We start from the raw sequence: 15,067 nt of genomic DNA, 5'->3' as shown, positions 1-15,067 counted from the left end.
TCTGGATCTTCTAGAGTCAAAATTTTCCAACCCCTGCAAATGAGGAGAATTCCTCTATTTATAGAGTTCACTGGTGGGCTTTATGGGTTTGAACTTGGTTGGTCCATGGACCAGACCCATGGGCTCAACCATATGGACTTAGGTTATATTTAGTCTTTGGGCTCAATTAAGCTTATTTTTTTGGCTTAATTGAACTAAAATGATTAACTTAATCCAACGATTAATATGAAAACATGTGGCATTATTAGAATGACCAATTTATTTATTTTAACTCTTTAATTTGGGGCATGTGTCAATTTTAATTAGTCCCAAATTTAATTATTTGTACTTTTCATCATTAACTTAATAAATGATGTGGCAACTTGTGATTGGTCTCAAAATTTCTTATTCAACAGACTTATTTGAATGTTCTTTCAGATCAACTGGATGTCCACGAATTGATGTTTCCATACAATTACTGATCATTCATTACATTATCACTTCTTTTCTAAATATTATTAACTACCAAATACCAAAATAAATTAATAATATTAACTACCAAATACCAAAATAAATTAAAATATTTATAAATAATAGTAAAATTTTGGATTTTATCAACAACAGTCACTTGATAGACCACTATAACTGTTGCATATAGGTAACTATCATTTTTGTTGAGGTTAGTAAAATATTTTGTAAAATTTGCTACTCTTAAAAAAATTCTTTATTTTTCTAGGTTCACCAATTTATACTTTATAAATATTATTTTATAGGGATTAATATGACATTTTCATGCTAATAAGGAAAGAACGGAATATTTATAAAAAAAAACTTATTGATGAGAAAAATGTAATTATCAATGATATTTAAAAATAAAATCCTTCTATAGTTATAATAAACTAAAAAAATGATATGTGTTTTTGTTTTAAAATATTACGAAACTGAAAGATAGAAGATCTCAAAATGTTTAAAAATATTCCAAATATTATTGCTAAAAACTAGTTGTAGAATATTATTACTAAATGTTAGGAAAATATTAACTCTTTATAGTACACTTGAAATAATAAAGTAATTAACACAAGCAAGCTTGACATAATGTTATTTTCCTATCAACTATTTACACATGTACGTGATAGGGTTTTATCCTCTCACGTGTTAGCATTTCAATCGAGAGATGTTAATTATTTCGTCGTGTTGTTTTGTAGTCTAAATGTAAATTCTGTAATAATATGTCTTTTGATTGATCGAGTATATATATCGTTTGATTATTTCAGTTTTTTAATTATTTTGTGTGTGTCATGTGTTAGATCAATCAACAATTATTTATGTAACTTTAAGAATAAAATATATAGATATGAATTAAGGAGACATTATCATGCAACTCGGGAGTAAAAAAGACATCTCTAGTCTCTGTTAAATTTTTGTGGCGAACCTCTACTTTGATCTTTATATGAAATTTTACATGAATGGAGAAATGAAATCGAAAGAGATAGAAAGTCACATGCAATCACTCCGATGAACTTCCATATGAAAGGTATATCATATATGATATATGGATCAATGCATATATTAACAATGTAATGAATGCATCTTTTCTTATAAGTTTTATTTATAGTAAAACTTTTATTTATAGTTGTTCTTGTACATTTATTGTGACACATCCGACTTTTGTCTTGTATAATTCAAATTAGAAAGAAAAATAAAAATCCATTCGATTATGCAACCATATACGTGAGTGTAAATTATATGTAATGTATATGATAGTGCAAGACATAAATATTTTAATTAATTACCATCTTCAAAATTTGGACAAACTTTTTTTTGTTGTGTTGTTAAAATATATGCAAGCACACATATTATATACATGTATAGCAGAGATCAACATAGATAATTTGATTAAGAAAAAATAAATGAAGTTATCTAATTCATTAACTATGGTTAGTATCTTTCGATTTCTATGTTTAGAACAACTAATTTTTAAATAAAGTTAAAGTGGTTGACAATCATTTAAAATAACTTTATAGAAAATAAAATAAATGATTTATGAATTAACATGATTTTGATAAAAGAAAATTAAGATTTGAATTATCGGTAAGTGTATAATATATGGAATTATCAAAATACGTCAATCTTCTACTATAGTTTTTCATTATAAATGTTGACAACACACCATTGCCCTTGGTTGGTCACATCCAAAGACAACTATCACTTGCAATCTAACCTAGCAAAACTTTTGGATATATCTTCAACGCACAACCACCTCGAACAATCAACTTCAAATGACCACACAAGTAGTGATATCTATTTTTTTCGTTGGATTGAGTTTCGTGTGAGGATTCACTATATTTCCTATCTGATGAATTGATTTGAATGGTTAATTTAATTTTATTTTTTGTTAAGAAAAAGTGAAAATTGAATATTGGTCAAATTTTAATTTAGACCTTTCAATCATAAAACAAATTATAATTCATGTATCAATTTAAATGGTAAATCATATCAAAAAACACATTTGTATGACACTTTTTGTTTTACCCTGAGGTGGAAAGAAAATAGCCATTTATTTTTTCAAGAAAAATGATCAAAAAGAATATGGAATAATTGTTTTCCTATTTTAGCTAAAACAAATTTGAATAGTTGTTTTTATTATTCAATAGAGTGTTTGATTATTCGATTGTTACATAAAATCAATTTAACGTCTAGAGTTGACATGTCACTGCTAACTTCATCTTAATAATTGAACATCTCCTATAGTTACACAAGTGAAGAATACAGTTAATTTTTATAAATATAACAAATCACCTGAATAGTTAGTATCCATAGAACAAGATAAAAAGAGATATAGAGTCTAATTAACTATCTTTTAAAATATTCTCTCTCTTTTTCATCTTTCTTTTTTCTGCACTTCTTCTCTTTTCTATTTCATCTTCTTTCTTCTATAATCCTTCTTGTAAATTTTAATTTATATAAATTTTGTTTGAACAAAAATCATTTGAATATTAATATACGAATCGCGTAGCCAAATCTAAACGATATTGATAAAATATATTATACGTGTGAGTGACCAATTAATCGTGTGCTAGCTATAACATTTTTGATATTTTCCATTTTGAACCTATTGATTTTTTTTGTTTTCGAAATGGTTCTATACAGTTTAAATATTTTATCGGTTTTATATTTTTTAAACAATCTCCACAAATATCTACTCATCCCAATTCCCATTAATTTCTATATTCCAGTTTCAATCACACCAATTTATTATTCGGGCAAAATTATAATTCATTTATTTACGTTTTGAAAACCTATCTTCTTGGTACTATTTTTTATAATAAGAAATATCATTGTAACTTTGGAACTATTTGGGGCTAAGAAAAGTGAAAAAAAATAAAAAAACATTAATTGTTTCATAAAAATGTAGAAAGAAACAAAGATCCAATGCTTTTACTTTGATGACAAATTTTGAAGAGTTTGTCATTTTCACCCAAAATATTATCTCTTTTTTTTTTCTTTTTGGTAAAACCCAAAAGTATAATTACTTTAATTTATTTTGAAAATATTTACTTTAAAAGATAAACTATGTACACGTGTCTTCTTATTTAAGTTAAGTTGAGTTTTGTCACGAGTAAATGTATATGTCACACCATTTATTTTATGGTATGAAGTGACCATGACATATACTTTCTTTGATCTTCTTAATCAAACTTCATTGTAATCCAAATTAGTGTTTTAATTATGAGATATTACTTAAACTCTTTTAGTTTATTGTTTTATTTGGTTCTTAAATTTCTTTAGGTTATATTTTATGAACTCTAAATTTTAAATCTATTTTTTAGATTAGTATGTTCTTCATTTAATTATTTAATTTTGATTAATGCTTAATTTTATATTTGACGTTATCTTTAGTTTCAAATAATTAATGAAATAATTTTTTGAAAAAAGATAATTATTTATACCTCGTAGAAAAAATAACTAAAGACATGAATTATTATGGTTGATTTTTATAATCTAAATATTTTATTCATTTGGCTATTTTTGACCATTTTTTTTCATTTAAATTATATAAGTGACAACTGAAATTAATTTGTTTTTTGATTTAGAAAACAAAACGTATTTTAAAGAAAACTTATCCTTTTATTTTTAATTTTCTTTGTAATTTTAAAAACAAGTTTCTTATTTAGAAAACATAAAGAAAATGATTTAGTTACCGTACCACATACTTATTAAAAATTAATTTTAAAATATCTTAGAAAAATTAATTTTAAATAAAGGTGTGTTCATGGTAAAAGGGATGGTTTTTTTTACTTTTCTTTTTAATTTCTTTCAAAAAGAGGAGAAATGGGCCCCACAGTGAGGCCATTCAAATTATATTATATATAATTTTTTTATTATTGTTGTTATTAGTATTATTCTTATCCGCTTATTATTGTTTGTTGTTTATATTATTATTATTATTTAACGATAAAAAATAGTGTAACAATATATTTAAATAAACTTATTGATTAATTTATTCCACTTGAAATTAACTATTCTTTCATATTTGGATGATTTTTTCACTTTATAACTTTTGTATAGATTCAATTAATGTCAATTTTGTAATTTAATATTGTATAAATTTAATTTTTGAATGTTTTTTTGTTACAATTTTTTTTAGTAATTTTGAATTTATAAATATTAAAAATGATTTATTATTAAAAAAAGGTAATAGGAGATGAAAGGATAAATTTAAAGATATGGTATAAATCAATAATAAAAATAAACCAACTCTGTGCGTATACGTGTGTGATTGAAAAATAAAAGTAAATTATTTTTTTTATTTTATAAAAAAATTGTGTGAATTTGTTATTTAAACTTTTAATATCGTAAATTTAGACAAATGTTACAACACTAGTCATTTATAAGTTTAAAATTTTGCTTAAAACGTATACAAAATCAAATTAAGAGCATGTATAATATATACATAGGTAGATAGATACATAGACAGAGCAATGAAAAATAATAATAATATTAGTAACATTAAAAGAATAATAATAATATTAATGTTAAGAATAATAATAATTAAAATAATAATAATAATTAAAAATAATAAGTTAAATGAGATGGGCCCACTGACATTGCTTTTCCTTCTTTTAAGTTAACACGAGAGAGAAAAAATTAAAAGAAAAAAAAAAAAGAAAATAACGTGGAATGCCTCTCTTCAATAAAACATTCTAGTAAAACAAAAATTCATCCATTTTATTCAAATATTTTAAAAACTCATTTTACCATTTTTTTATAAAAACACCCCTATTTTCAAATCACGTATGTACCATATTTGTTATGAACTTATGACACCACCAACTTTTACGTTAATAGTACATGTGAATGATATATAACGTTAAAATATAAGAGTACATGTGAATGATATATTAACGTTGAAATCAACGACAAAGATTTATAAAATTATATAAACCTATGAAGTATGTGTATATTGTATTGGATTTTAATTAATAATGATCTTTTTAATAAAATTTGATTTTTTATTTTTATTTTAAAAATTAACTGCCATTATTTTAGACCTAAATCTTTATTTTGAGGACTTATATTAATCTTTTAATAAAAACTATTTAAAATATACCTTAAAAAAATTATCAAATACAGTCATTTTTTCGATAATTACTTATTTTTTAAATTAATTATTTGAAAATGTATTTCAAGCACATTTTAATTACATTACCCAAACGGTTAAGAGCATATGGAGTAAGGAGTTGATCATTATAATTGATTTATATAATAGATTATGTTTGGAGTGTAAATTATTTTAGTTTTGATTACACTAACAATAATATATATTTAGGTGTAAATTATTTTAGCTTGAAAAGAAAATAGTAAACATTGTAGTAATATATATATATATATATATGAAGATAGAATATAATATCGTTTGAAATAGCAAGTGTGGTTTCTAATGAGTACAAAACAGTACTTTATCTAGCAAAACTATTATAATCACTAATAAATTTAGTATAGGTTCGGGCTCAAGCGCTCTAGTTCTCCTCAACTTTGGATGTTTTTGGAAGTGATTGCGAGTGTAGTGATTTTAGAGAGAGAAAAAGAAAAAATTTAAGTACAATCCATTTTGTAAACTTATTTCTAAACAACTAAATTTATGTTTTATCCTAAAACTGATTTTAAAACTATTCAATTATTAAAAATGAAAAAGTGTTTTCAGTATTTCAAAAACTAAATAAAATAAAATGATGATTCAATCATTGAAGAATTTTATCACTGGATTAAAATACAATTTTGTTATTCTCTTAGTTTTATATATATATATATATATATAATTATAACATATAATTTAAAATTTTGATCAGTAAATATTTTAATTTATTTTTGAATTTTTGAAATTTTTTTTTAGATTCCGATCATTTATATTTTACAAAAACGGGCAATGAGATTATAAAAAAATATTTAATAAGAAAACATCACATGTGTGTATTTGAGTGACAGTGTACAAAAAGTTGAAGCATATAGTATAAACCGAAACTTCAATTTCTAGAAAGGGAAGAATAAGTCTCCCGATAAATAGATGATCGTTGGAGCCGGCAAAAGTATTTCAACTACGTACGCTTCAATTTTCGTTCATCTTTCTTCGTCTCATCATTTTCACCCCACACTGTAAGCTTTCCTTCTTCCATTTCTTCTCTTCAAATTTTCTTTCCATCTTTGAAACTGAACCACAGATTCCACAGTTTTCTTCATTACCATGGATGCAGTGGTGTGGTCCGCAATCGTAAGGATCCGTAATCTCTCACATTTCCACTCTCTCTCCATTTCTTCTTGCTTTATTTGTGTAGATGCTGAACCTACGTACCAGTCCGTCAGAGCAACAACACACGAAACTGTGATTGATGTAATATCCTTTCCGTCTTTTTTCGCTTTTTTTTTTTTTTTTTTTAATAATTCGTCAATGTTCCAGCGTTGTTTTTTTGCTCGTGATTGTCATGAGTTTGATTTTCGTTTCTGTTGGAAGGATTTCGATAATCGATATGATTCTTAAATCTCTATATCTCTGTGCTTGGTTGTTTCCTGATGTGTTACGTTGGGAATATAAGTTTTTCTGAGGATTTAGTCTTCGAATAATGGTTTTCTGCTTCATTAATTGGAGTTCAGGATGTTTATGGTTACTGTATAGTGTATGTGCCTTTTTGTGTAAATGCATTATCGTTTTCACGAGTAATCTCTTGAGCTGAGACGTTTGTACGCATTTTTGTTACTTTTTTCCTCGAGCGTTTCGCTCTTGCACATTTGTGAGACGTCGATTAGCTGTTCGATGTTTTTCTTTATATAAATATGTTTAAATTTCCATTTGAAATCAGTTTATGGTTTGAAGATGTTTGAGTTTTTGCCGATGAGCAGTGATATAAGAAGAAACAGGCCAAGCGAGCTATGGTTTGCACTGCCGACGATTTACAAGAATGGAAGGACTTCCCCAAGGGTCTGAGGGTTCTTCTTCTTGATAGGGACAGTTTCTCAGCGACCGAGATAAGATCAAAACTTGAGGAAATGGAGTATGTTGGTGAGACATTTCAAAATATCTTTTTGCTAGAAATCCTCTTTCTTTAAAATCGACGTTTCTTTGCTGTCTTTTTCAAGATTCAAATATGTTTTCTTTACTCACGCCCCAAAGAAACTATCTTAAGGTACTTGATTGCTTGAGGAGATCTGCATTCTCTTTTCTATAATCCACCTTTGGATGCTAATTACATGTATAACTTAGCCCTCTTTCTTTTTTCGCTTGGTTATGATTTGAGGCTCGAAATTTTATCCATCCATGTTCCTTTTGGTTGGAAATTTATTTTGGACCTTAAACTTTCATTATATTGCATATTTAGTATTTATTGAAAAAATGATAATGAGTGAGATGACATCACATTGTCAATAAAATAGTTATACATCTTTATTGTAAGGAGTACATGTGGAATATAATTATACTCGAGGACTAAAGCTGAAATTCTAAAGAAATAATAAATAAAAAAATAGAGAATAGAGACCAAAGTAGTACATTAATGAAAGTTCGAGTACCAAAACTATGTTTAATATTTTTTATTAAATTTTGTTTACTATAATCAGATATATAGTGGATGGGCTGGAATTATAAACAGATTGAAAATGCACTTATTTCTACTCAACGACTATAGAGTTTCACTATTTTTTCCCTCAAAATGTGTATTTCCAAATATCATTAACTTGTTAAATTCTGAATTGGTATAATTCAGGTTCTCCATTCCTTTAAGAAGTTTCCTTTTTTACTTTCTTTTATACTTCTGTGTGTTGAGAAGATTCACTTGTCATACTGCAGTTTATTCCTGCACTGATGAGAAGGAAGCTTCGTCAGCAATTTTGAACACACCGGGAAACTTCCATGTTGCAATTCTGGAGGTATGACTAATGACTTTCTGAACGGAATTATACATTTAGGCCATAAGCTGACTCCTCTGGTATGTTTACTTGATAATATTCACTTCTCATGATAATTGGACTATTGCTGTCTTGTTTAAATTCTTGGACAATCTTTGGTCACAGGTTTGTGCAAGAAATTACGATGAGAGTTTTAAGTTGCTTGGCGCTTCCAAGGACTTGCCTATAATAAGTAAGTTAACAAAAATACATATCTCGGACCAAAAGGTCAGATGTCCAAATCTCACCCTTATATGCTGTTGTACTACTTAAAAAAAGCAAAGCTAGGTTCTCAGAATAAACAAGACAGGTTTAACAGCTTCTTTCAACTAATTTTAGGGTTCCTGACCTGACACTGAGATTATGTTTTTCTGTGGCACAGTGACTTCAGATGTTCATTGCCTAAGTACCATGATGAAATGCATTGCGGTAAGGATTCTAGTCTAATCTCTCTTTAAACGGCCTCTGTCTTTGGTGATTCTAAAACTGGACAGTAGTTTAGCACAGTCCTTTCAAGTTGCTTAGGGACTGGTTACTTTGGATAGATTGACTGGTTGCAGGAAGCTTTTCCACTATCATATGTGTGTTCTCCAATAGTTGATTCTCATAACTATGGTTTTGCATTATTGTCTATGCATCTATATTTACAATTTACGTTCAGCTTGGTGCAGTTGAGTTCTTGTTGAAACCGCTCTCAGAGGACAAACTCAGGAATATCTGGCAGCATGTCATTCACAAGGTATTGTTCAGTTCTAGCAAAAATTGTGGTATGCAAAAAAAACAGAATTATATTGACAAAAGTATTAACCAGCAATATTTTGAGAAGGCATATTCCAATAGTTCAAAGCCGGATGAAGACTCCGTAGCATCCTTGATGCAATTCCAACTACAGAATGAAGACAAGAATGGAGTTCCGGAAGACATGGAAATTCTTTCTTGGATTCAGGATATTGTGTGGGAGCAACCAGAAGGAAGTGATGATAGGTCTCAACTGAACCTTGGAGCATCTAGGCAAGCTAGCTGGGAAAGCGGAGATCAAATGAACTGTTCAATGGAAACAGATTGCAAGGACAAAGATGTGCAGTCTAAATTTGTCGAAACTACTTCACATGATTTAATTTGTGAAGGCCCCATTCAGGAGGGCCAACCTCAATTATCTGACAAGGTAATGGTCAAAGAAGACAAGAACTTTGCAGTTTTTTAATAATGGTACTGAGTAACGTTAATCATCCCTTTGCAGAAAAAAATTGGTGTCAAGAGTGATCCTTTAGCTGCTGAGAACTCAATCCAAGAACTGGTGTGAACCAATCTGCTGGATCCAAAGCAAAGAAAACAAAGGTAAAATTATCCGACTCAAAGGTAATATTAATTTTACGTTTAATGAGGAGTGTCTTTTGTCTCCATATATTAAGTCCCTGCATCAGGCATTTCATTGTATCAAGGCTGGGATTTTTCTGTGAAAGTGTGTTTCTAATTCAAGAATGTCACTTCATCAAGACAAAAATTTAAACACATTAAATAGGAAAAAACGTTGAAGTCGTTTTTATGATAACTGCTTACAAAAGAATCCAGGGTAACTTTTACAATTCCATGCCAAAATCGAGTTATCATTTAACTGAGGTGGCCACACCCACCCACCCACAAATTTCTGTGGATGACAACTTAATGTTAGAGGGTCAATGATTGTTTGCTTATGTATAAACTAGCCAAGTATATTATGAATGTTAAAAAGAAAAAAAAAAACTTCTTATTTACAGGCTAAGAAGCACGGACATGAACGCGGACACGTTTTATGTTTATGTCCTTTTTATCTTTGGTTAAAAAAATAGTCTCCTTTTTCTTTAAGCACATAGATGAGTTGGAATTTAAATTGGGGTCCAACGTAAAAGGTTAGATAATTGTTTTTAAAAGTAAGTGTCCCAGGCAGGTCGAAGAAGTGTCCCAAGCATGTTCCACATGTCTGAAACTAAAAATAAACAAGTAAAAATAAGCCATGGAAATTTGTGTATCTAACTCGAACACCCAGCCTCAAATGGAGTGTCTGCTTCATAGTTTACGAGATTCTGAATGGTATATGGTTTATTAGGTGGACTGGACCCCAGAGCTACATAGAAATTTTGTTCAAGCAGTTGAACAGTTAGGGATAGATCATGCAATTCCTTCCAAAATACTTGAGCTTATGAAAGTTGAAGGTTTGACAAGGCACAACATTGCAAGTCATCTCCAGGTGGTCACCTGACTTTGCTCTAATTCCATATTCTTAATAACTCTTCACCTCCTAATTTCTTTGTTAATTACTTACCAAAATTGACACCATTTCTTTTTAATTTTGTTTTAAGCAGAAGTACAGAATGCAAAAGAAACATGTGATGCAGAGAGAAGAAAATACAAGGTGGTCACATTATCCAACAAGAAGTACATTACAAACCAATCACTTGAAACCTATAATGGCTTACCCTTCTTATCATCCAAACTGTGGAATATCAGTGTCTGCTGTTTATCCAACATGGAGACAGACCAATGACCATCCACCTAATGTCCACGTCTGGGGTCCGTTAGGTTATCGCCATTGGCCACAACCTGGAATTCAGCCCTGGAATTCCTACGCAGGGGTAACGTTTTCTGTTCTTAGAGTCCACTATCATATAATGAGTCTAGTCCCAAACAACCTGATTAAATACGCTGTAGTTATTTGCACAAAGTGCAACAAGTAGGATGATTTCATGGAGTTAAAATCATTGTTACTGTCAAAATTACACTTTTTAAAAAAAATAGAAAGTTATTTTGAAAAAAATCTAAAATCACAATAATTGTAAAAAAAATTAATCACTTTTTAAGTAAAATTATCTCACTTATTTATTGATAAAAATAAAAATACTCCTTTTTAGTAATTATTGATGTAATAATTCTAAAAGGATTTTATAAACCAAAAACACAATAATCCAAAGTCAACTTTAAATATATAAAAATTACTTTAAACTGCGTTTGAATTATTTATAAAAAAATGTCTTTTAAAAATATTTTTTTAATAAACTTTCTTTAGAATGAGTTAAAATTTAAACACTTATATTTTTTTATGTTTTTATATACTTTAAAAATCTATTTTCTTAAAATTTGCTTCAAAGTTTTTTTAGATAATTATTTTCAATCTCATTTCTTTAAAATGCATCTTGAAAAGTTATCGAAAGATTTTGTTTTTCAAATTTAAACACTTTAAAAGTTAATCCAAAGTTCAAAAGAATTTATGAAAATAAATTAAATTATTATATTATGATTTTAATGTTTGCCAAACATCAACATTTCAATAGAAAGTGATTTTGTCGATGACAAAAGTAATGTTGTAGACATAGTTTTGGACTAACAGGAAGATTTCTTGCTTTCAAATTATAGGTACTTAAAAATAAGAAACATAAATAATTTTTTTGGATACATTTATTTTGTTTTATTTTCAAAACTTGTACAAAATTATCTTTTTAATGTAAATTATAGACTTGATGTGACAAACTTTTTAAAGCTACTATTCTTCAAGAACAGACGAAATAGTAAAACGAAGTGTAAAAAACAAACAAACAAACAAGTGGTGTAAGAAGTGTAAACTCTTTGATGTGGACCAATTGTAAACTTATCATCTAACATGTTTTAGATATTTGGACGCGTTATGTTTGAATACAAGAAACTTAAATGCATGAATTCATTGACTTTAAATTAACATAATCCATGGCTTCTATGTTGGGATGATAATTTTGCTTGAACTATTTGTTGTAGGTGCAAGCTGATACATGGGGTTGCCCTGTGATGCCGCCTTCTCATGCTCCGTATTTTTCATATCCTCAGGTGAGAGGCATTTTTTTTCCTTTTTTCTTTTTACCTAGAGTTAAACTGAGGTTTAGCCTTCCTTATTTATTTAATTATGGCTGCTCTATTTTGGCTATTATTTTGCAGCTTGTATCAGCGTCACAACACAATATGCATACAGTAAATAAGAGCTATGGCATGCCTCAGGGTTTATTTGATCTTCAACCAGTAAATATAAACCTCCTTTTCTTTTGCTTTTTGTGATTATTCGTTTTGATCAAACCTAAAATTGTTTATTTTTTAAAATAAAAAAAAATACTGTTTGTATGTATGTTACTCAAAATAATTTGTGAAATTTTTCACAGTTTATTTTAAACCGATTTTGTAAAAAGTAAAAAATGAAAATGACTTTTTGGGAAAGACTCTTTTCTCTGCCTCAATCATATTGATTTGATATATCATATTTATACGATCTGTACACAACTCTCTTGTGCATAACAAGTGATTTGAGTTTTCTTATATAAAAGTAAAAGAGTTTGAATTACTCGTCAAATTTGTTGTTTTTAAAAAACTTTTTTATTTCTAGTTTACATAATTTAACCTTTTTTTTATTTTTTTTATAAATATGAATAGAAGGTAAATAACAAAACAATAGATAGTAATTGGAAGCTCAATTTTAGAAAAAACGAAATAGTTATCAAAGCGAAAAGACTCCCACTTATTAAAGTTAAATTTATAAATACTACATTCATACATCTATATTGTATTTTTTACAAAAAAAAAAAAAATCAAGAAAATATGGAGGTGTAAGAAAACAATTACAATTTTTCAAAAGAAAAATCGAATAATTATTCAATTTGGAAACTAATAAATTGATAATTTATTTTTGGTAGGATGAGGAAGTGGTCGACAAGATTGTGAAAGAGGCAATGAAGAAGCCATGGTCACCCCTTCCATTAGGGCTTAAGCCTCCTTCTACAGAGAGTGTTCTCACAGAGCTTTCTAAGAAAGGAATCTCCACCGTCCCTCCTCAAATCGACGGTTCCAGATCTCCCTGATTGTAACCATGTTTGTTAATAATGCTTCTTTTAGAAGGAAATAACAGTAATTTATTCAAACAAAATATAATTTGAAATTAGCGTTTTAGTATTCTTAGCCCCATATCCGAATATACATAACTCAAAAGATGATTTTTATCATTTTTAAATATTGTATTGAGTTTATAAAGTTAGAATTTAATTTTAAATTATATAGTTTGATAAAATCGTTATAAGTAGTAAATGAAAAATTGCCAAAAAGGATTTAAAATTTTAAAATTATTATTATTATTATTTTGGAAAAATGGCTCATATTAATGAAAATTCTTTACTATCCCCTTCTGTTTCCAACATTTATTTTTAATAATGTAATATCAATCCTTGTTTTATCATTACAATTAAAGATTATGCTTTCCTAGTTTTAAAACGAAATCTTAATGGATGATCGAAATTGAACAACTAATTAATTTTAATAATTTTAAGAGATACAATTTCCAAAAATTTATAAGTATAGTTTTACTTTTTACTTAATATTTTATATCAATCTCCTTACTTTATTTCATGAATATTAATATTAAACAGTAAAAATCTAAATGCATGAGAAAGATAATGTTTATGTTGGGATATGCAACTTTTTCATTAAGAACTAATTCTATTTTTTAAATTTTTACTTAAGTTGACTAATTAATAGGTTTTAATTATATTCACAACTTTTATAACAATTAAATGGTAATCACACATTTTCAAACTAATTAGTATCCAACAGTAATCATCCAAGTATTTAGTATTAAATAACAATATCATGATAATCACATATTTTTATTTTAAAGAATAATTTGGACCATCAACTATTTTAATTGATCTAGATTCGTTAATTTTCTTATTTTTATAAACTTTAGTTTTGTTGGGCTTGAGTTTAATATTCATTTTATTTATATGTCACTGTTACAAGTGATATATATATGTCCATTAAACTTCGATATTTTCTTATTGTCTTTTGTCTATTAAGGTAGCGGTAAAGACATTCTTGAACCAATTTTTTTAGAAAAATTGTAGATCAATAATAAATCTCAAAGTTAAAAAGAGATTTCTATATAATTCTTTTTAAAGATAATGTATTGCTAAAAGGAAAGAAGATGTTCCAGTCTAAGGTCAAAACGAAAACAACACTCAAAGCAACCGAACCTCCTAACCCAAACAAACACCTTTCACCACACAATTTCTTAAAAGAGAGCTTAGTTAGGAAAAGATCAACTAACCACAACCAATGGCAGAGGAGAATCAAGAAAGAATGTTAGGATCTAAAAACAAAAACCAAAATATTACAAAGAGGAGGAAGAAACGACGTTGCCTAGAAAAAAGGAGAAATGACAAAGACACTCTAGTAAGCGAATGTGTAGCTAAGTTACAAGAATGAGCACACTTTTGGAAAAAAATCATCCTCAAGAGTAATACATTTCAACCACACTTTTGATTTCCACGACGATACACATACCACCATACAACTTAGAATCGAGACTTTAGACTTTAGATTTTCTATAATTTAGTCTCACAATGGTGTGTGTTTTTTATATTTACAATGCATAATTTATTCTCCTTTTTTCATTTATAATAACATTTTCTTAATGTGCTACAAATAAATACAATTTAACTTAATGATTAAGAAACTGGTTGTTTGAATTCTCCCTTATCTGCTGAACAATTAGAGTAGGAATGATTTTTTTAATTATTATTTACAAAATGGTAAATAATTATTAGTACCCAACCAATTCTCATATACCATGGTAAATATGAACATGGTTTAGCTATCATAAACTTGC

At 27.8% G+C, this 15,067-nt stretch overlaps 1 pseudogene; it reads left to right on the top strand.

Annotated features, from left to right (window-relative positions):
• The first annotated feature begins 6,489 nt into the window (after positions 1-6,489).
• LOC116402933 lies at positions 6,490-13,441 on the top strand (annotated as a pseudogene).
• Positions 13,442-15,067: the final 1,626 nt, after the last annotated feature.

Source organism: Cucumis sativus, chromosome 3 (assembly GCF_000004075.3).
Source record: "Cucumis sativus cultivar 9930 chromosome 3, Cucumber_9930_V3, whole genome shotgun sequence".
Lineage (NCBI taxonomy): Eukaryota > Viridiplantae > Streptophyta > Magnoliopsida > Cucurbitales > Cucurbitaceae > Cucumis > Cucumis sativus.
Note: the sequence above shows the minus strand (reverse complement) of the source record. Positions and strands in the feature narration are given on the sequence as shown.